At 39.4% G+C, this 24,595-nt stretch overlaps 1 protein-coding gene and 1 pseudogene across 1 annotated transcript in view; both read right to left on the minus strand.

The window, feature by feature from the left end:
- The window catches only part of FHIT (fragile histidine triad diadenosine triphosphatase), a 1,435,811-nt gene that overhangs the window by 1,274,566 nt on the left and 136,650 nt on the right, over positions 1-24,595 (minus strand). The gene's annotated exons all lie outside the window — the stretch shown is intronic.
- Positions 21,463-23,493, minus strand: LOC116636683 (annotated as a pseudogene).

Raw genomic sequence — 24,595 nt, forward strand, 5'->3', positions numbered from 1 at the left:
AGCAAAAGAGTCCCAAACCTAGGAAGGATGACAGAGAATGGTGGCAGTTAGTGTATGAAGGATAATAGACCAGTCTGACTGTAAGTCTCCTGTTTCAGAATGTTTGCATATAACTAAAAAAGCATCTACATTAACGTTTACAGGCACACATGTCTATGGGAGCCAAGAAAATCACATGCATGAGCAAAGGCCACGTGCTCAACAAAGGGAGGGGTGAAAAGTGTGGTGCACATAACCCATCCAAAGAGAGCAATCCCTTGAGCTAATTATTCCCACATGTGCATGCTGTTCAAAGGCTGCCAGATGACCAAAGTTTTTTGAGAAGTGAAAAATCCAATTTTTTAAAAAGTTTTTATTTGAATCACCCTGTGCTCAAAAAATCCAATTTTTAAAGCTAACTGTTCCTATTTGTAAATTCTAATTTCGATGTTTTAAAAACATTTCAAGGGTGAGTTTGCAACCTCTGACCTCCACAGATAAGCAATCCACACATAAGCAATAACGTGGAAGGAACTGTAGCAACACTGTGAGACAGCTAGCAGCCAGGCGTCCCTTCCCTTGCTCACAGACCCTTATCTTTCTCAGGAATCTGGAAGGCAACAACCTGCTCAGGGAAGATAGGCCCTCCTGCTGGTCCAAGAGGCTGCATCATGATTGGCCTAAGCCAGTGAAGGTGACTGAATTCTCCTTTGCCAATGACCAGTCTGAGAGGGGATACACATGTGACCCAGTTCTGGCTAAAGAGAAAAAAAAAGATACCTGCTGGGAGACTTTAAGGAAAGACTTTCTTCCCTGAAAGAAATAAACAAGAGAGGCCTGACACAAGAAGGTCATTCTCCCCTATCCTGTGTTGGATGCTAATCTGGGACACTGGGGTATTAAAAGCCTTCTTGTGAGCATAAGGCAACCACGCAAAGGATGAAGGCCAACACACCACTGATGGTACAATGGAGGCATGGAAGGGGCTTGGGTCCTTGGTGAGAGGCTAAATCAACTCTGAGATTGTTTCTCTCAAGGCTTCTTGTTCAGACAACAGCAAACATGCTTGTGCTTTAGGACACTACTAGCTGGGTTTTCTGTTACTTGGTACTGAATACATTCTAGTGAAGGATGTCTCTTTCAACCTCTCTTCAGAGTTCTAGCCTTTTGTTTACAACATCCAGTTTTAGGTTGCAGAAAACTTCAGCGACATCAAGTTTATGCAGTTAGAGTCTACAACAATATGTGGGATGAGGCTCTGCCACTTGAGAACACCCACACTCTGCTTCAAAAATTTAAATTATGCTGTTAGCTTTTCAAGATGGATGAAATCCTTTACAGCATCATATAGCAAGGACTTAACTGCTCTCACGGTTGCCAGGCAACTGCATACGTATATGCTGCCTAGAAACAAAATTTATGACCCTTGACTCCCCAAAGGAGGGTCTTTCTCCACAACTGATATGCATGTGCCCAAGTCTGACACTTCCCATCCAGCAAAGGTCATGGTGTACATCAAGGCTATCCAACAATCCCAAGCTCATTATACTGCCAACTAGTATCATTCTTGATCAGATCATAAATTGTCGTTTCTGCATGCAAAGCCCAACGACAGAGTGAAGACAGTCCTGGGGCATAATTCCCTGTCCTCTGGCCTGTCTCATTATATAGACTGATTGGGTACCATCCAGGCAAAGGAAAAGAATATGTGAAGGTTCCCATCAGCCTAAAGAATCACTGTCAGGTGAACAGAGTTTTGTAAACATCTTCCAATATTCAAGGAAAGTTTGTCTTCACAGTAAGTGAGATGATGAACTTTAATAATGCCTCATGGAGCTTCTAATGTTAAGAGTCATTTAAAAAAAAACATGCCCATGCAGGCTAAGATATGCTCAACATTTTATTAGTGCAGAAATTTCAAAATGCAAATACAAATGCCCCGCATTTACAATTTGTGATGATTCCGGTGTTGCGTTTTTGCAAGTGAATTTTTGAATACTTTAAATTCATAAAATCATAGTATGTAAAAATCAAGAGAGACCCTGAGATCAAGCAGCTGAATCCAAGAGAATGTAAGATGCACAGCTCCTTGGGGGTCAACACATCCCCCCAGTTGCTTGACTCCTGGTCTAATGCTCTTATCCAAAAACAATGTGCTTGTCCCTCATGCAACCAACCCTTCATCACTGTGGCAACGAAGGTCAGGCACAATTTGGTTTCAATCTGATGACAAACCAAACTCTCCATTTAGCCCTTAGTTGCAGGGGTATGTCAGAATTAGGTTAAGTGGCATGTGAGCCACCCCTTGCTCACCCTCCACCCCCAAAATTAACAGGGGCTTAAACACACAAGCTTTTGTTCTCTCAGTGAACAAGTTGGGAGGGCAGCAGTCCAGGGCTGGTATGGCAGTCCACAGATTCATTATAGACCCACATGCCTCCTAACTTACCACTTCTCCATTCCTAGAGGATGGTTTTCTTTAACATGGTCAAAGGGGATGGATGAGCCATTATATCTGCATCCCAGTCAGCAGAAAGGAAGACTCTTCCATGAATTGTCTCAGTAAGGATTCTCCTAGTTTGGGTTCCCTTGAAAGCAGAGCCAGAGACAAGAACCAAGAGCATGGGTTCAGGTAGCTTATTTGGAAGGGGAGCCTAGGGAAGTGAAGGGAGAGAGGGGAGAACTGGAAGGGAAGGGGTAAGAGCAATAAAGCATGTGTTACCGAGCTGGTTATGCATGTGAGTGACTGAAGTTCAGTGCCTCTGGGAACCAGACAAAGAACTGTGCGGAATGCATCTCAAAACTGTCCACCTCACTGACAGAGGCTGGGGCAGTCATCTACCAACATCTCCAGACCTTCCAGAGGTCAAACTGATACAACGTGGCCCCAAGGCCACAGGTGAACAAAACAAGCATTCACCATAAATCACATTGTTAGCATAAACTACTTGGCATGGCCCAAGGTCGAAGGTATACACAGACACGCTAATTGAGCAGGATATTTCAAGGGATCAAAGGTTATCTCCCAGGATCCAACAAAGCTAGTCTTTTCATTGGAAAGTGCGGTGTTTTAACACCTCAAGTTTGCTGAGTTAACCCTTCACTCCACAACCTGTTTGACAAGAACTTAGTCCTAAGGCCATACCCACCTGCAACAAAAGAAGGAGATGCAGTCTTCGCTTGGGGCAGCCACTTACTTGTCTACTTAACCTTCAGGAATTCTATCACTGTGGAACAGCAGTTCTCAGACTTTAGCATGTTGGAATCACCTATGGAGCTTGTTAAAATAGGCTGCAGGCGCTCCCCACCCCCTCACCACCCCACCCCCCCGACACCCCCGGTAGCTTCTGGTTCTAGTAAGTTCAGTAGGTCTGGGATGAGGACTGAGAATTTGCATGTCAACAAGTTCTCAGATGCACTAGTTTTGTGTTGCTGCCAGAATAAATAATCACAAACTCAGGGTTTAAAACAACACAAAATTCACCATCTCACTGTTCTGTGAGTCAGGTCTCTCAAGTTGCAGACAGGCTACGGGCCTTTCTGAAGGCTCTAGGGGAGGCTTGGTTTCCTGGTTCATTCAGGTTATTTGCAAAATTCAGTTCTGAGGTCTCCGCTTACTTATTGGCCATGAACTGACGGCATCCTCAACTTCCAGTGTGGAGCCGTCCCTCCATGGTCAAGGCGGCAACGAGAGTTTGGGTTATTTTCATGTCTGACTCTCTCCTGCCTTTCTAGGGTCAAATTTCTCTGATTGCAGCCTGGAAAGATTCTCTGATTTTTCAGCCACTGGTGTGATTAGATGAGGTCCACCCAGATAAGCCATGATTATTCCCTCATCTCAGGGTCTATAATCTTAATTACAGACACAGAATCCCTTTTGGCAGGGAGGATAACATACTCACAGATTCTGGAGATTAGGATGTAGACTTCTTTAAGAAAGGCCATAATTCTGCCTACTTTACCAGTTCATTCTGACGCTGCTAGTTCAGGGACCACACATTGAGAACCACCACTATAGAAAAAGGAAGAACTCTCAGTCTCTTCCATAGCATAGATGTGTCAATTGAAAGAAGCACAGAAGCGCCTGGGTGACTCAGTCAGTTAAGCGTCTGCCTTCAGCTCAGGTCATGATCCCAGTGTCCCGGGATCAAGTCCCACATCAGGCTCCCTGTTCAGTGGGGAGTCTTCTTCTCCCTCTCCCTCTGCTTGTGCTCTCTCTCCTCCTCTCTCTCTCAAATAAATAAATAATTTTTTTTTTTTTTAAAGTGTCAATAAATGAATTGACTGCAGGCGGGCCCAATGCCTGCTTAAAAAGTAATGAGACAAAGGGCACAAAGGGGGACCCAAGAACAGAGAATCAAGGAACTGGAATCCTCCTCAGACTAGAGAATCAGCTCTTGCTCACTCTAGCCATTTCTTGGAATGTATTCAGTAAAATTCTTAATTGATGAAGAGAGAAAGAAAATACAATCAAGCTAATCCTGGACCAAAAATAATAGACAATTCCACTAAAAGTCAACAGGTCTCTTTATGGCAAGATTCCTCATGGTCTTTAAAATGCCAGGGTATGCGGTGAACCACCAAGAAGGAGAATACAGTTTCTCAAAACTCTCTGGCCACTGACCATTTTCTTCATGGCACATATCATGGAAATGGACTCCCTGAAAAATGCAGTCGTCAAGGTTCCTCTGGGGTGAAAGGTGGTAACTCAATACACCTGCACTGTTTTAGCTGGTGCTTCTCAACTTTGGCTGCATACTGGAATCATCTCTGGAGCTTTAAGAAACGACTGCCTAGGTCATACACCCCAGAGATTCTGATATACTTGGTCTGCGGCATGGCATGGCCATCAATGCTGTCCACATGCCCCAGGATTCTAATGGGCAGCCATGATAAGAACCACTACTATGGGTGATAACCCTGTTCTCCTGACTCCTTTAGAGTGTTCAGTTACTAAGCACAGTGAGAAAACACGGTATTGTTCCATGTATTTCAATTCCGCCCAAATTAAGGGAGTGATTTTGAGAATTAAAAGGGAGGGCCAGAAGTGGCTGGGAGTACAAAACAACTCCACACTCAATGATACCATTCTTTTCTACCATCATTGCTTTCATGACTTTCATCTCATTGTATCTCCAGAATTTAGCACAATGCCCCACACATGGTAGATATTCAGTAAATAATGTGGTAAATGTTGAAGAAGTATGAACAAAGTCCTCTTCAAAATGCAGATCCCGGAAGAATCCCACTTTGGTCAAACCTAAGTGCACAGTACTCTAGACAGATAATCAGAGCAGAGAGTGAGATGGGGAATCAGCATTTTTGACTGGCATGCTACCAGGCACACAGACCTTAACCGATAAATATTTGATTATGAATGAATGAATAAATAGATGGATCGATGGGTGAATGAATAAACATAAAAAGATAGGCTTAAGTATGTTGAAGCATGAGGTAATCAGGTGAAGGCTAGAGGATGAAGCCCAGAGGCAGAATTGAAGTTCAGAGAACATCCTTTCTCCTCCAAGTTTATGCAGGTCACTAAAAACATTTGGTGTATCAGTGAAAATCACTCAAAAGACCCCTGCCCAAGTGGAAACACTTGTTTGGAAATTTGCAAATTTCAGCTGCCTCAAATTCATCTCTGTCTTCCTAACCTATTATGATCCAATGCAATCCCCCCCAGCTCTATCCAGGATGATGGGAGAAAAAAGTGTGCACAGGACCTCCTGTCTTCTCCTGTTCTTTCTCTTTGCTACCAACATAGTGCTGCACAGTAACTGCCAATTGCCTTTTTCCAAGGCATCTTTTGAGAGCATCTCCCTTGGACCACCCAGGGTAGACAGCTCCAGTTTTTTTGGTCATATTATAAGTCTTATGATATATGCATCCCTAACAAGTGCCATCCCTAAGATGATGAAGCCTGTCATCCAATATTCTGTCATTTAATTCATGGTGCTGTTTATCTTGGCTGCAGGAGAATAAATTATCGGTATACTCAGAAAGTCTCGTACCACCTTTCCTCCTCTCCATTATCATAAAAGTTAAAATTACTTATTTATGAACCAAATAATTTATCTGAACATTTTAACAATGCACTAGCACTTATAAAGGTTTTTATTTCAATTTTGTTAGAGATACAAAGTCAAATATCACTGTGGTACAAGTTGTCCTGTTTTTTCTAGTATCTAATAATATATGTATGGGGTTCCATTTTGGCCTTTTACAATTAATACAAGAAGTATAATGGATCCACAGCAATCTCCTTGAGAAAATAACAAATGGGTACCAGAAATAATTTATCTGTGGAATGCAAAGCCTTGATACACCACTTCCAAAACTACTCCAAAAGAAAAAGGTAAAAAAAAGAAAGAAAGAAAAAAAAACATACTCCAAGTCAAGAGCCATTAAGAAAGAGCCAAAACCCTCACAGATTATTGTTGGGAATGTAAACAACATTTCTGGATTGGAACCTAGCAATATGCATCAAATGTTCACAGCTTTAAAATGTTCATTTCTGGGGCACCTGAGTGGCTCAGTCGGTTAAGCATCTGCCTTCAGCTCAGGTCATGATCCCAAGGTCCTGGGATCAAGCCTCGGGACAGGCTCCCTGATCAGCGGGGAGCCTGCTTCTCCCTCTGCCTCTGCTGTCCTTCCCCACCTTGTGCTCTCTGGTGCTCTCTCTCTCTCTGTCAAATAAATAAATAAAATCTTTAAAAATAATAAAAATAAAATGTTCATTTCTTCACCATTATTTCAAGAAGCATATCGCAAGTAAATAATAAAAGATGTGCCAAAAGATGTATCATATATGGATGTTCACTTAGTATTACTCCCCATAAAGAGAAATTGACAGAAATGTACAAGTCCACAAAATATTGATACATTTTGCTACCTACAAAATGGATTGCTATGCAGTCATTAAAAATAATGTTCCTGAAGAATTATAGTTTATAGGAATATGCACAAAAATATGCATGCTATCAAATTAAGTGCAACACCAAGATGCAAAACAGTGTAGGCAGTCTCTATCCAATATGTTTCTAATGTATATTTGCATATATATTTATACTTTTGCACAGATACATAGAAAGTGATCAATAAATATTTTTGAACATCTAAGCAGCGAGTGTGTGTGTGTGTGTGTGTGTGTGTGTGCAGAAAGACAAAGTAAAGTACCCTAAAATGTTGGTAGTGGTATCGGATAGACGGTAGAATTCTGGGGGATGCTTATTCTCTGCCTTATACTCTTCTATGTTTTCTATGTTGCCTCAAAGCACATGTTATTTTTGTAATCCAGAAATATTCTATCTTTACTGATTTGTGGGCTAAAGAAACTCATTGCTATTCTCCCTAGAGTACCAATGATGCAAGCACTCTTGTTGGACACTTTCCCCCTTGTTTAGTGTCTGCCAAAATCCATGACTTTGGAGCCAGAATCATTTGGTTTCAAATCCTAGCTCTCTACTTTAAAGCTCTGTGACCTTGGATAAGTTCATTCATCTCTCTGAGGGTCCTTTGCCTCTGGTATGGGGATGTTTGGGGAAGTAAATGAGAAGTTCTGGGCCTATCAAATAGTCATTTGTCCCTCCCATTCCTTTCTAATAGGACCCTACTCTGATTTTGTTTAGTTGGTGGGGGCCCACACCCCATACTCAGGGATAAAAGGCTGGGCCCTACCCAGCCCTAAGCTGTAAGCTTGACCAGACCAGGACAAACACAGTACCTTCATTCTCCTTGCAAAGGACTGTTTTAGGGTACGGTTTAAAATTCTGGCCAATTGACTAGGAGGGCAAATTGTTGGGGGGCTTCTGAGAAATTTTTCCTCATTCTTAAGAAAACAAAGAACACATGTAAAGGATGCATACTCTTCTCCATGTCTGGTCTTCAGACACTGCTATGTCAAGGTGTCTAGAAGAATCCTAGCCAACCTGGAACATAAGGGGACAAGCCTATGAAGAAAAGTAACACCTGAAAGAACGACCAAAAAAAAAAAAAAAAAAAAAATTGAAAGAACCCTGGTTTTCAATAATGTTGTTGTTGAATTCTAGAAAGGCCTTAGCTTTTCATCTACATTTTAACATTTTTGTTTAAGTCAATTGAACTGGATTTCTATTAGTTCCATCTGAAGGAATCCAAAGTCACACAGAAAGCAAAAGTGCCAAACCCAGGACCAAGAGCTGAGTTCAACAGATGTAAGTCTTCCCTTTTTTCTAGCATCCTCCAAATATATATACAATATGCACATGTACATGTAGGTTATAGGGAAGGTGACAAGAAAGAAAGGGTAAACAGACTTTTTTTCCACCTCCCAAAACACACACCCAGGACCCAATTTCTCTAATTTTAACATACAGGCCCTAATAAATGATGTACAAAAGAAAGACTTGTGTGGCAGGAGATTGTATCCTGCTAAAAAGGAATTCTAGGTCTTCTCAGAAAATCTAGAATAACAAAGGCCTCCTACAATCACTCTCTCCCTGTGGGTCTTGAACTGGCCAGAGCCATGCTTTTGTAAGAGGTCCCCCATATAGATCAGGATGGATGGAGTGTGCTATTACATCAAAAGAAAGCATTTGCCACCTGAATATGCATGGGCTACATCAACCGTGGGTCTTAATCAAGTTATAAGACTGACATGCAGTCCAATGACTGGACCACTAATTTATGCAGTTTGAACCACCAGATTGAACCACCTCCTTTTCTCATATCCTTTTGCATATAATCTCAATAGGGAAGAATAAAGCAGCCTGAGATATGCTTAGATATTTTCTATTTTAGTTAAAAATAAAATGTTAATTTTTTAAAGCCTGGAACATTATCTATAATTTGGGTCTAATGTCCCAAAAAAGTTTGTGCTACTGGAATTCAAAATCACCCCACTAGCACTGAAAAGAATTCTTGAGTGTTCAAAAGCTTTTGGGGGTTGGTTTGTGTGCCTCCTTTTTATGACTATTGCTCCCCATCCCAGAATATGGCACTCAATAAGAAGGGCTAACAGTGTCCTGCTGGCCCTGTTCCTATGTGTCATCTTGCTACATTTCCAGTTAATGGCATGACTGTAATGACTAGCAATTTAAATAATGGAGGCTGAAGCAGAGGCAGCTATAAGGACACAATGCAGAAATTGCCACAGTTTATCAACATCACTGGCACCCAGCTCTTCATTACCTCCTTGAATAGGGTCAAAGTAGTTAAAGTGATGCTGTAAATACCGACTAAAACAAAGTAGCTGTTTATTCTTGATTTGGCATTGGGTATTTATAACAAACAAGTTGCGTTTCCCAGGCATGGGTTATTAGACACGAGAGTGTAATTGATATTAACCAACTTTCAGGCTCCAGTAACTTTTTTTCACTGCATGTCAGTTTAATTTTTTTAAAGCATAAGTAGTGCATGCCAAATGGAAAACAAGAGGAAAAACACACAAAACCCCCTAAGCTTTCAGTACTAAGTGAAAAACAACTAATCCATTTGTCGTATAGAATCCTTTGTTGGTTTGCTATCAACTCAGGAGAGTCTTCTCTTTTTGAAGGGGCCAAATTTGTATTGTATTGTATTGTATTGTATCGTATTGTATTGTATTGTATTATTGTATTATTATATATATATAATATATATTGGAAACGAGACTGCTCTGACTGTAATCTTGTTTTCCTTCAGAAGTGGAGCAGTATGGACTAATGTCTGAACACTCATTGTGCATCTACTATATTACAGCAGAAACTGAATACTGGTGACCCACTGGCAAATCTGGCCCATTGCTCTGTTTCATTTGGGCCAGCAGTAATGGCGGACTTAGTGTTTTAACACTTTTTAATCCTTTGCAAATTGAGAGTTTTCACAGAAAATGCTGAAAGCTCTGACCCTACAGGCACCAGACTCCTACATGGTAACAAACAGCTGGGGCTGAGTTGATGCTGCTTTCGTTGGGGCAGGGAATCCACTCTGCATTCTGCCTCCTCATGCCTCCCTAGAGCCTCCCTGCCACGGAGCGCAAATGTCAACTATCTCCCTTCTTAAATGTAGTGCTATTTTTCTTACAGTAAAGATTGAAGACAAATATTGTATGTTGGTGTGTCTCCATCACAAGTGGGAAAACTAAAGATGGGTTAAGAGGACTGGGGGTTTCAAGAAAAATGAAGAAACTGTAATTCTACACAGAAGTACGGGATTTCTTAACCTTACTTCCTTTGCTCAATAACAGAATCTCCCCAGTTGCACTCCAAGGGCATTTGAATGGATGACTCTCTGTGAAAAGCACCAAGCTAGAAGTTCTGTGGAAAGGAGGCCAGACGTATGGAAAAGTCAGGCTAAGTTTCACCTCAGATAAAAGCCATCAAGCCAAGAGGGGAAAAACAAGCAGTTCACTTGTAAGAAAAACTGAGAAAACAGCAAGCATGGTATTGAAGACGAGGAAGGATAAAACAGGTCCTGATGTTCTACCAAAAACATCTCAGGCCCTGGCCAACCTCCTTTCAGAGAATAAGTTAGGCACCACAGGAACCTGCATTTGTGGTCTGAAATCATCCAGATGTTCTTGGTGTGAGCTCCAGCAGGAGCCTCTTGTCTGGTCAGTAGCAGTGAACCCTCAGTGTCCATTTGGTTTTATGATCTCTTCTCCTTCTGCAGGGAGGGGGGAGTATTACAAGAGATGCTTGTTTTTAACAAGAAGAATAAACACATATGCGCACACCAACTCAGAAAATATTACTTGATGGTGTCCACTCCCATAGGAGATTTCACTCAGAAATACTTTTCTAGTAACCAAAAGCACTAAAAGTCTTAAGACCCAACAAATCTGAAATGATGGACAGTTAGGGAAGCTACTGTATGGAAACAAGCTAAAAAAGACAGAACTCTTCAGAAAACCCAAAGAGGTGTGTAGAACACACAGGGTCATTTTCACCCTCATAGTAAATCCCATAGTAAAGAACTCAAGGAAAACTTTTCAGTATAACTGGGGAAGGGTAAGCAAAGAGTAGAGTACCGAACAAGCGTGTATTAATTTCCTACAGCGTACCAAGCACTGTATATACATTTAACAAGTTTTAATAATAAATAGTACTTTTTTGTTGCTCATTCATGCTTTTAATAAGTATTTGTTCACTGCCTTCTCTGGGTCAAGCCTCTCTAAGGATACAGAAATGTAAAGATGTGGCTTTCCTATTGTCAAATTTTGAGTCTAACAGAGAGACAGACACTCTGATGAAAATAATAATGGTTATAAATATGTTAGCGATAATACAATGAGTTAATAATGTTGCCATTTACTGTCTGCTTACTATGTGATAGGGACTGTGCCAAGCACTTTACGTTACTTTTCATTTAATCTCTCATAAATGCCCTATGATTGAAGTACTAATATCTTCATTTTACCGAGAAGGAAAGTGAGCCATAGAGAGACTACGTAGCTTGCCTAAGGTTATACAGCTAACAAGTGGAAAATTTGAGATTTAAACGCTGCCTCTTTTCTATACCAGATGAACAGATTATCTGCCACCTCAACTGAATACTGGCTGCAATGGAGGTATGCCAAGGACAACGGAAGCAGAATGGAGAGCTCTTAAATGCTTTTTAATTTACAAAGCACTTTCCCATACAGAGAGTAAGCTCCAGAATTCATCATCCCCAAGAGGTGGAATTGGTAGGAAATATAATAGGCTTTCAAAATGGCTTAGGTCAAGGGATGAATGACAAAGTTACGGCAGGTAAAAAGAACCTGGGATGGACCAAACTTTTCAGATCCAGAGGCAAAAAGAAAAGCAAGTTCTCCCATGACATCTTTCTTGGGAGCTTATTGGGAATAAAATCGTTCTTGTTGGATGAACCACACATGCCTAAGTTTCCAAGTTTCTAAGAACAGAGAGTCAACAAAACTTTCACCCCATTTTTTTACCTGAAGTCTACAGAAGATAATATGATACATAAAAGATGTATCAATTATTTAGTGCTTAATATGTCTCTGGCAGAGCAATAGGTACCTTGTGTATATTGTTTCTCATCTCCTTAACACCATGAGATCCAACCCTATGGAAAAGAAGAACGCTGGGCTCAGAGAAGTCAAGTGACTTATCCAAGGCCACACAGAGAGTAAGTGCTAGAGGCATGACTTGAACTTGGAATAATGTGATTCCAACATCAATACTTTCTTCTTAACACCAAAGCACAAAGTATCAAGACAAATATCCCTACAAATATTCAGCATGCTTCTTTTAATTCTTCATTCTTCATTCATTCTTTCAAAACCAATTTATCCTGTACATCCAAGGAACATAGTACCTATATGCATCCTCACCTCAGGAAAGGTGAGCAACAGGAGTGAGGATTAAAACCAGGAAGGGGATATGGTGCCACTTCGCACAGAGCCTTCAAGCCCATGATAAAAAATGTAAGCAGCTATCCCAGGTAGAATGCACTAATATGTCAATTTTTGCCAACAGTGGGAAGTTATCTCTCCCACTTAAATCATTCAGTGGCTCCCCACTGCCCTTAAGACTAATCCCAAGTGTTTAATCTAGCCTGCACGTTCTTGCGAAACTCTCCAGCCTCATCACTTTAACCATCTGTCACCATCCCAACTCTTCAGTGGACCTTACTCTTTTACCTCCCAGCTTTGCATGGGCTGTTCCTTTTATCCAGAAGACTGTCCTCAGTCCTCACCTCCCATTAGCTGGCTAACCCCCACCACTCAGCTCAGAAGCCTCAGCTCAAAAGGTACTGGTCTCTGGGAAGCCATCCTCAATGCCCTCACATCTATTATGTTATACAATGTGTTGTGAGTTTTATTCTCTCTCTCCTCCGTCACTTCCCTCCTGGAGGGCAAGCACTGTCTTTGTTAGCTTCTCAGCACCTTGCAAACAGCCCGGCACATAACAGGTACTCAATAAGTATCTTGGGAGTAATTGTTAGGTTAGTGAATCAAGTGATTGATGGACTGATTGATTCTTGTTGAGACTACTGAGTCAAGGAAGCCATAGGAGGTTGTGCTATAGTCCAGGGGAAAACATCTTGTTATGGAAGCCTAGAAGCATTTATTAGAGCAGGCACTTTGTTAAGTAGGGAGAGTGTAATGACTAGTTGGTCAAGGGAGACAGCAAGTCAGAGAAAAGCAGAGCCAGCGGGCAGTTGCTGGGGAGACTACAATTCCACAGGATGATGAGCCATTAACATGCAGCACCAGGTAATCTGATTTTCATGACAGACAGATTTATTATGACTTCTAAATATATAAATCCCAGGTTATGCTTTACAGCTAACCTAACAACTTGATATATGTGTCTGACATCCCATCTTAAAATCAGATTCCAGCTTCTAATTAATTTTTATTCACCCTTCGCTATAACTAGAGAGGCAGAAAATCTCAGTGGGATAAACAATAGACAGGGTATTAGTCGTTTGTATTTTGTGGTGCATTTTCCATCAAAACACTGAGTTTCCTTTTTCTTTGCTACAAAAACGGGGAAGTACCCAATTCTCCCTATGACTTCTAGGAGGAATGAGTGGAGAACATTGTCCAGCAAGCTGATGGTATTTCTATTAAGTGACCCTCCCCCCTTCCTGGATACTCACCCCTCCCCCTCCAACCTCGTCCCACACACACAAGTTAGAAATAATACCATTCTAGTCAGTTTGAAGGCTGATCATAGCTTAAATGTTACCATCTCACTTTCTCCAGTAATATTTTTATTAAACAACTCTTAAGCTGAGTTGCTAACTCTATGAATACCTGACTTTAAACCAAAAATAACGTTCATGAAAGCTGAACATACTATCAACAGCTTCTTATATAATCTCAACAACATTTAAAATTCACTCACACCCAGATACTTTGTGAACAGTGCAAAGTGGTACGATGGTAGCTGGGAAAAGTTTTGTAATCTGCAGATTTCTTTAAAATGGGCTTTTGGGCGCCTGGGTGGCTCAGTTGGTTAAGCGACTGCCTTCGGCTCAGGTCATGATCCTGGAGTCCCTGGATCGAGTCCCGCATCGGGCTCCCTGCTCGGCAGGGAGTCTGCTTCTCCCTCTGACCCTCCCCCCCCCTCATGTGCTCTCTCTCATTCTCTCTCTCTCAAATAAATAAATAAAATCTTTAAAAAAATAAAATAAATAAAATGGGCTTTTAGTAGTCTGTATTTTTTAAATATACTATTAATGTATGTATATGATTTTTAAAACATTTTCTTCCGTTTTCTTTTGCCCATATATGAAAGTCAACATGATCACCACAGACAGGGTTAGGAAAAAACAACTACTTACATTCAACATTTAATTTATTTTTAAAGATTTTATTTATTTATTTGACAGAGAGAAAGAGACAGCGAGAGAGGGAACACAAGCAGGGGGAGTGGGAGAGGGAGAAGCAGGCTTCCTGCCGAGCAGGGAGCCCGATGTGGGGCTCGATCCCAGGACCCTGGGATCATGACCTGAGCCGAAGGCAGACGCTTAACGACTGAGCCACCCAGGCGCCCCTCAATTTTTTTTTTAAGAGAGGGAGAGAGGGGGGATGGGAGGGGCTGAGGGAAAGGGAGAAGGAGAATCCTAAGCAGACTCCATGCCCAGCTCATGAGCCCGACATGGGGCTTAATCTCACAACCCTGAGATCATGACCTGAGCTGAAATCAGGAGTTGGACGTTTGACGAACTGAGCCACCCAGGCACCCCCCACATTCAGTTTTTTTTTTTAATTTTAATATGGAGCTTCACTGTGTGTTAGCCACTGTCCTCAAAACTTTAAATGCACTAAATCTTACCCCACACTCCATAAGATACCATAATTTTCTCCTATTGACATATGAGAACACTAAGGGACACAGGTTTTAAAAGTTGCTTGCAGTCACAAAACCTGGTAAGTGGTAGAGCCAAAATTTTAATTTACACTGATGAGGCTCTCTCACCTTGAACTTCACTAATATACTGCTTCAGGGACTTAAGGGAGACCTTACTAAATAAATAATAGTGTAAACAGCCAGATGTGTTTGCCAAAGCCATAAATCCAAACTACACAATCAACCTCACATTGAAAGCACTATAGTGTTTCTGGCTTTTTATAAGCAGATTTAAACAAATCTGGATTCCAGTCTGTTTACTGCCACAGGATGGAATACAAACTAGCAGGAGGAATACACCCAGCACAGAACTTGTCTGATAGACATCCTGAATCACAAAGGCTGCCACTTTCTGGTTCACGGTAGTGGAAATAGGGGAATACAAAAAAAATCTGAAAAATCTTCTCCTCATTTTGTTATAAATATATGGTTTCTAAATCTCCAGTGTCTGTCCAATTGAATTGATGGCATGAAAGTTGCATTATTACATACACACACACACACACACACACACCCCACATATAGAATCTATTCAAAATGTGTCTTTATCTGAGCCCTGAAAACATTTTTTTAAAAATGGATTCACATAATGATAAAAAAGAAGTTCATTTGCTTGCCCTTCAGGATACATAATACTGTATTTACCCAAACAAAATTGCATATTCTCCCTACAAAGTCCAATTTAAATATATACAGTACTTTTATTTCTTTCCCTCAGAAAAGTTTATTTGTAAGGATAGAACATATCCTGGATACCAGTAAAAATAATAATCATTTAAAATAATAAAATTTTTAATTAAAATTATCATCACAATTTTAAAAGTATTTCATTTTTTTAAATGAATTTAGAGTAGAATAGAAATCAAATCAACATTTACAAGAACACATAAAGCATTCATATTACAGCTAATCTATATGGATGATTTGTAAGTTGCAGAGCCTTTTAATAAAACCATATTTTGACTCTAGCACTATTCAGTTAGGGCTTTATCAAAATATCTAATTACAAAATAAGATCTATGATGTTCAGATGAAACCACACACAATATAATCAAATCCTTAGCATGAAGCCATTCAATTTGTCATTCCAGGGTCTGTTTTCTGGGCCCATTCCAGTTTAAAATAGCTTCTCCAGTAACACCACATTGCCCTTCCTCCCCTTTGCCCTCAAAATTATTGGAGCATAATGTAATTCTTTTACAAGCCTTAGGAAAATATTATTGGAATGCACCGGCAAAAATGCAGAGATGAAATGGAACAGGAAGGAAAAAACAAGTTTTTAAAAAATAGAAAATCAATTACTGTTTTTAATAACAGTGGTAATAGCTTTTGTGCTAAGAAAAAAAAATTGCCCAGGGACAAAATAGATGTTCAATATTACAATGCACTAATGAGTACATTTACATATAATTTTCTGAAATTTACATCCAAGACTAACTGCGAGTAGAATTTAGTATCAATAGGAGTTTCCAAAATCCATTCATTTTTCCTCTAATCATATTGAATATTTAAGGTGCTTGACTAGACCTGATTATTTTTCTTCTGGACCCAACAAAGAACCCCGACAGCTTCGAAAGTGATAGATGAGTGGGGCATTTCCCACCAATGGGCAAACGCCCCCACTCCCACCCCAGGCCGTCACAGCAGGAGGAAAAACAATGAGAAAGTTTGTTCAAATTCACTTGCCGGCCACTGAATAAAATCTGCAGAGAACAAGGAGAAGGTCAGCCTTGTCAAAGGGCCACCGCAAAAATAAAGAGGAAGAGGCAGAAATCCAAACTTCGAACATATGACTTTGCCGCCTCTTCATTTTATGACAGCCTAGAGAGAAGCCTCTGACAGACAGCCATCTCCCACTGCCCCTGAAAAGATGAAAAGAATACAAGTCCCAGCAAATCTCCCACTAACTCAAAACTGAGAAAAAGAAAGGGAAATGTAGCTAATTTGCAGTAACCCTGCTTCCTTATTCAGATTTCTGGAAGCATAATAAAATAGAGACAGTGTCTCCAGGACTCCACTTCCAGCTGTGCCCCACAAGTTAGAAAAAACAAGCAGGGACATGTTAACTAACCATACCAAACTGCCCCTCCTGCTGCCATTCTTCCAAATAATTCTAAGGAAGGCTGTGAGCCATTCTCCTAAATGCTTTAAGAAGATATATTCCTGACCGGGCAAAGAGATTTAGGTGAATTCCTGGCCGAATGCAGAATAAGGAACAAAATGCTCTCTCGAGGTGCTCAATTCTTGATGTATTGTGTTCTACTGTCTGCTAAAAGCATCATCTCCCCCTAATTAAATGTTCAAATTCTACTTTGATGGTCCATGTAAAATTCAATTTGGTCAATTCAGTGCACCATCCACCAGAGGTTGCCTTTCCATCCTCCCTGTGTGAGTTTCCTAGGGCTACTGTAACAAAATACCACAAACTGAATGTGGCTCAAAGGAAAGAAATGTGTTGTCTCACAGTTCTGGAGGCAAGAAGTCCTAAATCAAAGGTGTCCATGGGGCCATGCTCCCTCTGAGGCTCTGGGTAGAAACCTTCCTTGCCTCTTCCCAGCTTCTGGTGGTGGCCATCAACCCTTGGCACTTGTGAGCCTGCAGCTGCACCACTATATGCCTCTGTTACCATATTCTCCCTTGTGTATCTCTCTGTCTCTTCTCTACTTGGAAGGACACCAGTCATACTGTGTTAAGGGCCCATCCTATTCCAGTATGACCTCATCATAACTAATTATATCTGCAATGGCCATGATTCCAAGACAGTCACATTCTGAGGCAATGGAAGGTTAGGATTTCAAATATCTTTGGCAGGGACACCATTCAACCTAGAACACTACTATACTGAATCAACCACCAAGCTACATCCAAACTACTTCCTAACTGCCTCTCAAATCGCCACTTCTTTCTCTTCCCACCGCTACCGATTCCCACATCATTTCACATGGATAATTATATGAATTTCCCAAATCCTGCCCTCATTTTTGCATCACTCCAATCAACTCTCAAAAAAAACTTATTAAATGGAATGTAACATACATGCAGAAAAGTGCATAAATTATAATGGATTTCCACAGACTGCACATACTCATGTAACCACCACCCAAGTCAAGTCAGAGAATATTACCAACACCCTGGAAACACACCTCATAACCCCCCAAGTAACTCCCCGCTATTCCATCTCAAAGCTAACCATTATCCTGACCTCTACAAATATGGATCAGTTTTACATGGTTTGGGATTTTATGTGAACGGTGCCATACAGTACATACACTTTCATATCTGGCTTCTTCTGTTAGTGAGACTCACCCTTGTTGTTGCAAGTTGAAATAACTGATTCATTTTCTTTGCTTTATAAATATTTTATTGTATGATGATACCATTTATGTATTCATTCTACTGTTGATGACCATTTGAGAGCTATCAAAAATAATGGAGCTATGAACATTCTCATAGTTTTGAGCATATGTCTAGTAGAACTGCAAAATCATAGGGCATTTAATTGTTCATCTTCAGCAGATATTGCCGAACAATTTGCTAAAATGATTATATTAATTTTCAACAACACAGCAATGTATGAGTATTCCAGTTGCTTCATATCCTTGTCAACACTTGGTATTATCAGTCTTCTTCATTTTAGTCATTCTGATGTGTGTGCAGTGGTATCTCACAGTCCCTTTATTTTGCATTTCCATGATGGTTAATTATAATAAGAAGCAATTCAAATACTGATTGGCCCTATGGATATCTTCTTTTGTGAAGAACTTGTTCAAATCCATTGCCCATTTTTTCTATCAGGTTATCTCTTTTTCTTATTGATTTATAAAAGACATCCATATGGAAACTAGTCCTTTGACAGACATATATATTGCAATTATCATTTCCCATTTTGTGGATTGCCTCTTCTCTCCTTTTTTTTTTTTTTTTTAAAGATTTTATTTATTTATTTGACAGAGAGAGACCCAGCAAGAGAGGGAACACAAGCAGGGGGGGTTGGAAGAGGGAGAAGCAGGCTTCCTGCAGAACAGGGAGCCCAATGTGGGGCTCGATCCCAGGACCCTGGGACCATGACCTGAGCCGAAGGCAGATGCTTAACGACTGAGCCACCCAGGTGCCCCCTTTTCTCTCCTTTAATAGTGTCTTTGGTATAAAAACTTTTCATTTTAATGCAGTCTAATATATTTATCTTTTCATTTTTTGCTTTTTTAAAAAAAGCTTTATTGAAATAATAATTCACAAACTATCCAATTCATTCAAAATGCACAATTCAAAGTTCTTTAGTGTGTCCCCAGGATTGTGCAACAATCACAATAGTCTAATTTTATAATATTCTTATCACCCCCAAACAAACTGCATGCCCTCTAGCTGCCACTTCCCATTCCTCCCAACACTCTCACCTTCACCAAGCCCTAAGCAAGCACTAATCCATGTCTGTCTCTACTGAATTGCCTTTGCTGAACATTTCATATAAATGGAATCATATAATCTATAGTTTTTTGTGACTGGTTTCTTTCATTTAGCATAAGGTTTTCAAACTTCATCCATGTTATAGTGCATATCAATACTTCATTTCTTTTCCTTGCTGAATAATATTCCACTGTGTGGACATATTACATTAACTTATCCATTCATCAGTTGAGGAATATTTGGGAAGTTTCCATTTTTTGCATATTACAAATAATTCTTCTTGGTAAGCAAACTTTGGCTATCCCCAAATCACTAAGATCTTCTACTGTATTACCTTCAGATGCCTTATTGTTTTACCTCTCACATTCAGATCAACAATCCAGCTAGAATTTATTTTTGTTTATTATGTGAGGAATGTTTTTCTCACATGAATGCCCAATTGTCTCAGCACCATTTAATGAAAATAGCAACCTTTCCTCACTGCTCCACAGTGTCACCTTTCTCAGAAATCAAGTGTCCCTAGATGAATGGCTCTATATCTGTATTCTCTATTCTGTTCCATTGATCTATTTGTTTATTCTTGAGTAATACTGCACTATCCTAATTATTGTAGCTTTACAATATATATTGATATCTCATTGTTTAAGTCCTCCAACTTTGTTCTAATTCTTCTTCACTTATCTTACCTATTCTGGGCCATTGGCACTCTGATATTTTGGCTGGGACTTCACTGAATTTTGAGATCAATTTGAAGAGATCTGACCTCTTTACGATACTGAGCCAGCCAATCCATGAATATATTATGTCATTCCATTTATTTAGATTATTTTTAATTTCTCCCAATAGTATTTCTCTGTAGACATCTAATACATCCTTTGTTAGATTTATTCTTATTTTTAATATTTTAGGCTATTTTAAATGGTAACTTTAAAAATGGTTTATTTAGGTAAAATTTATATACCATGAAATTTATCCATTTCAAGTGTACAATTTCACGATTTAGCAAATTATACAGCTGTGCAAACATAACCCCAATCTACTATTTGAACACTTCTATCAACCCAAAATGTTACCACATGCTCATTTACAGTTAATTCCCACTCTTACAGTAGGCAAAAATAGCCATCTTTATAGTTTTGCTTTTTCTAGAGATTTCATCAAAATGGAATTATATCTTTTGTGTCTATATTCTTTCACTTAGGATAATATTTTTGAAGTATATCCAAGTTGTCTCATATATCAGTAGTTTATTCCTTTATAAAACTGTTGGGTAGCATTCCTTTATGTAAGTATACCAGTTTTTGTTTATCTACTAACCACTAGATAGATACATGGATTGCTTCTAGCTTGGGGCCATTATGAATGACATTGCTATGAATGTTCATGCACAAGTCTTTGTGTAGACATACACTTTGTTTCATGTAAGTTTTTACTTCAATAACTAGAAATGAAATTGCTTGGTTCCATAAATAAGTATGTATTGAACTTTATCAAAAACTGCTACTGTTTTCCAGAGTGGCTGTACCATTTACATTTCCACCAGCAATGGATAAATTTTCCCAATTTCTCCCTATCTTCACCAGCACTTTTCATTATCTTTTTTCTTTTAGTCATTCTAGTGAATTGACATCTTCTTGTGGTTTCAATTTACACATCCCTAGAGATAATGAGCATATTTTTACAGGTTTATTTGCCCTTAATATATATAAATACTTTGGTTTGTCTACTTGTTGAGAGTTCTTTATATATCTGGATGTAAATGTTTGATCAGATATAATTGGCAAATATTTTATCCCATTCTGTGGCTTACATTTTCACTTTTTCAAAATTTCATAATGTCCAATTTATCTCTTTTTTTCCTTTTAGGGATCTTGGTTTGGGCGTTATATTTAAGAAATCTGTGACTAACCTAAGGTCATAAAAACTTTCTTGTATGTTTTCATCTAGACGTTTTATAATTACAGTGCTTACATTTTTGTCTGTAATGCATTTCAAGTTAGTTGTGTATACAGTATAGGGTAATCTGGGGATACAGATATCTAATTGTTCCACCTCATACACTTTGGGAATACAATTTGGTTGTAGTTTATAGTCTTTTTTTTTTTATATGTTGTAGGATTCATTTTAAGTGCCATCTTTTTTATTTTATGTTTTCAAAGATTTTATATTTTATTTTTTTTTCTGAATTGTAGTCTTTATTAAAGTTCTTTTACAAACTTATGTCTGCTAATACGAAAAAGCTGCTTTGACTTTAACACGTGCTTTGCAGATTTACATCAGCTGTAAGAAAGGCTTCAGCTGAGTAGAGTTTGATCTTCAAAAGTGTGACTACATCCTGCATCTCCAGGCTTTCTACCTCCCAATTACGGACCAAGATTACGTGAAAACCATTACTTTCAAATGTCGCATTTTCATAGCAAGGAATCCCCTGGGGTGGGCTAAATCCAAACAGTAAGTAGATCTAGGAACACACAGTACAGCTACTCTTTGAGTATCTGCAGCGGAAGTTACCATGTCGGAAAATGGAAGCACTTGACTCCTGTTAATATCCATTCTTACTTCAAAATCAATATGGTAATTGTGTGTCAACTGTCTGTTTTTTGAGAAGTATCCTCCCAGAAGGCTACTTAGCGCATCTGCCACCTTCACATTTGGATACAATGCTGTGGACAGCAGTGGTGATGGGGCCAAATCTACGGTGTGGTGACAAGAAATATCCAGTTTTAGGCAAGCAGCCAAAATACAAAGCTTGTGAGCATTCCTCTCATTACCTGACATCAGCAGTTCATTGATGACGTCCTTTTGGAGAAGTGGATTAATAAGGGCCATGGGAAAATGGTTCATCAAGCAAAATGAACACACAGCATTCAATAGATTTTCAGAAGAGATGTGGTGGAGATAACCAGTCAGAGAAGTAGCCGGCCATAACTTCTTGGAACTCTGAGGTCTGGCATTTGTAGAAGTGATTGAGAGAAGAATACACATGAAGAATACAGATAATGCTTTTCATGTTTAGAGAGGCAGGATCAGCTCACTTTCTTCATGAACAAGTCCATCAAATCAGTATGTCAAAAGCCAAGGTTTTCAAATAAAATGAGGAGAAAGAGAACTTGCTTTACCTTCCAGATGTCAATAGTTGCAGCCACATAATCTGCTATTCCCTTAAAAAGATCTAAATTATGGTACCGGAGGTCTCTGCAAGACTGCAATATGCTGATCAGTACTTTAAAAGGACACCCATGGATATTACCTATGACCATCTTACTGCATTCATCCAGAAGTATAATAGAGCGGTGATTCATGGCAACAAATCAGAAAATCTGTCTAATTCTCTCAAGGCTTTCATCTCCAGTTTCCTTTTAAGAGCAATCGGTGCATCTTTTCCAACACATCTTATCACAGCTTGTAATGTAAAGACACACTCTATTTTCCAGACTTGCTGATCAACTAGTATCCACAATCCTGCTCGAAGAACGTCCACATTCTTGCATGGCTCCATTGCCTCTAAAATAGTTGACAAAACTGAAAGACATTTCTCATCACACTCATTGATATGTTCTTGGACCACCCTCAGCAAAGTCTGTACCAGCAGACTGTTCTGAGGAATTCCAAGCTTCACCATAGTATGAGGACTGAACAGCAGGTGGTCACAGTGCATGATCTTGGATTCTCTCATCACTTGTTCACACAGCTGGTTAAATGCAGGGTGGTTAAACATCAGTTGTTTTTCAACACACTTCTGGTCACCAGACATCCTTTTGGCAATTATCCACATTGCTGAAAAATAGTTACTACTGGGAAATATAGGTCCTTCTGAAAACGTATCTAACACATCACTCAGAGAACTGCACTCCTGAGACAGTTTTTTATAGTTGACAGGGGTTGGTTTTGTTTCCTTGGTGAGCACATCTTCATTGGAGGCCTTATGATGAAATGTTATCTTCTTCAATCCATCATCAGGGTCAAGAGAGTGTTTTGAATCAAAGGACAGTCTTCTAGGACAAAGCAGTCTGTCAACTGTAAGGACTGTTCCAGTGCCTATGCCCTTTGTTTGAAAATTATCTCCTGATTTAAAAATTAAGACATCCTGAAATAGATATCTAATCGATGACTGCACTCCATTACCAAAGTCACTGAAGAGAGGGTTTCTTGGGTTCCAGTTTGAATAAACAATTTTCAGTCTGGAAAATTCCAAAGGATACAGCCTCATAGTTCTGCTTGTTGGAACTAAAGTACTGAATTGTCTGAGGTTCCATAAAAAGGAACTTGCTCTGCTATTCATTGTGCTATCCACTCAAACACTTTCAAATCGCTTTAAAGTAGTCTATATAATACAATGCCACTTCAGGGAGTGAAAGAGAAGACAAGCCGTTGTTTAAAGAGAAGACATGCCGTTGGTTTCCATTGCTTTGGAGAGGTCTTCAATGAAAAAACTTTAACATTGACGGATACTTTTTAACATGACGATTTAGCAACGGCCGAACCCGGACTTTAAGCATAGGGACTGGACAAGTAGAACCGCTGAGGTCAGAACCCCGTGGTTCTACACAGGCGCAGCCATGACAGCTTTCCCGCAAATATTTTATTTTTAAGTAATCTCTACACCCAACATGGGACTCGAACCCACAACCTCAAGATCAAAAGTCACAAACTCCACTGACTGAGCCAGCCAGGAACCCCATTAAATGCTATCTTTTTAAAATTTCATTTTGTAATTCTTTGTTGTTAATATATACAAAATATATTTTTATATTGACTTTGTATCCAGCAAACTTGCTAAATTCAATTGTTAAATTTACATAATTATATCTTTGCAGATAATATAATTTTATTGCTTTGTCTCCAATCCTTATATCTTTTTTTTTTTCCTAACCTCACTGAATTCACTAGGACCTCCAGTATAATGCTGAAAAGAAGGGGTGATAACTGTCACCCATTTCTCATCCTTAATTTCAGGATAAGGCTCTCAATATTTCACTTAAGCATGATATTTGCTGTGGATTTTCTTTACAGATCTATTTTATTGAGGTATAACTGGCATACAACATTATACTAGTTTTAGGTGTATATCCTAATGATTCAATATTTGTATATATTGTGAAATGATCACTACAAAAATCTGGTCAATACCTGTCACCATACACAAAAGATGCTGGATATGATTTCAATCTTCCTAAATTTATTGAAACTTGTTTTGTGACCTAGCATGTAATCTATCCTGAAGAATGTTTCATGTGCATTTGAAAAGAATGTATATTCTACTGTTTGGGGATGGGATGTTCAGTATATATCTATTAATTCCATCTGGTCTAATCTGTCGTTCAAAGCCAGTGTTTCTGTATTAGTTTTCAGTCTGGATAATCTATCCATTGATGTAAGGGGGA

Source organism: Phoca vitulina, unplaced genomic scaffold (genome assembly GCF_004348235.1).
Source record: "Phoca vitulina isolate PV1807 unplaced genomic scaffold, GSC_HSeal_1.0 scaffold13, whole genome shotgun sequence".
Lineage (NCBI taxonomy): Eukaryota > Metazoa > Chordata > Mammalia > Carnivora > Phocidae > Phoca > Phoca vitulina.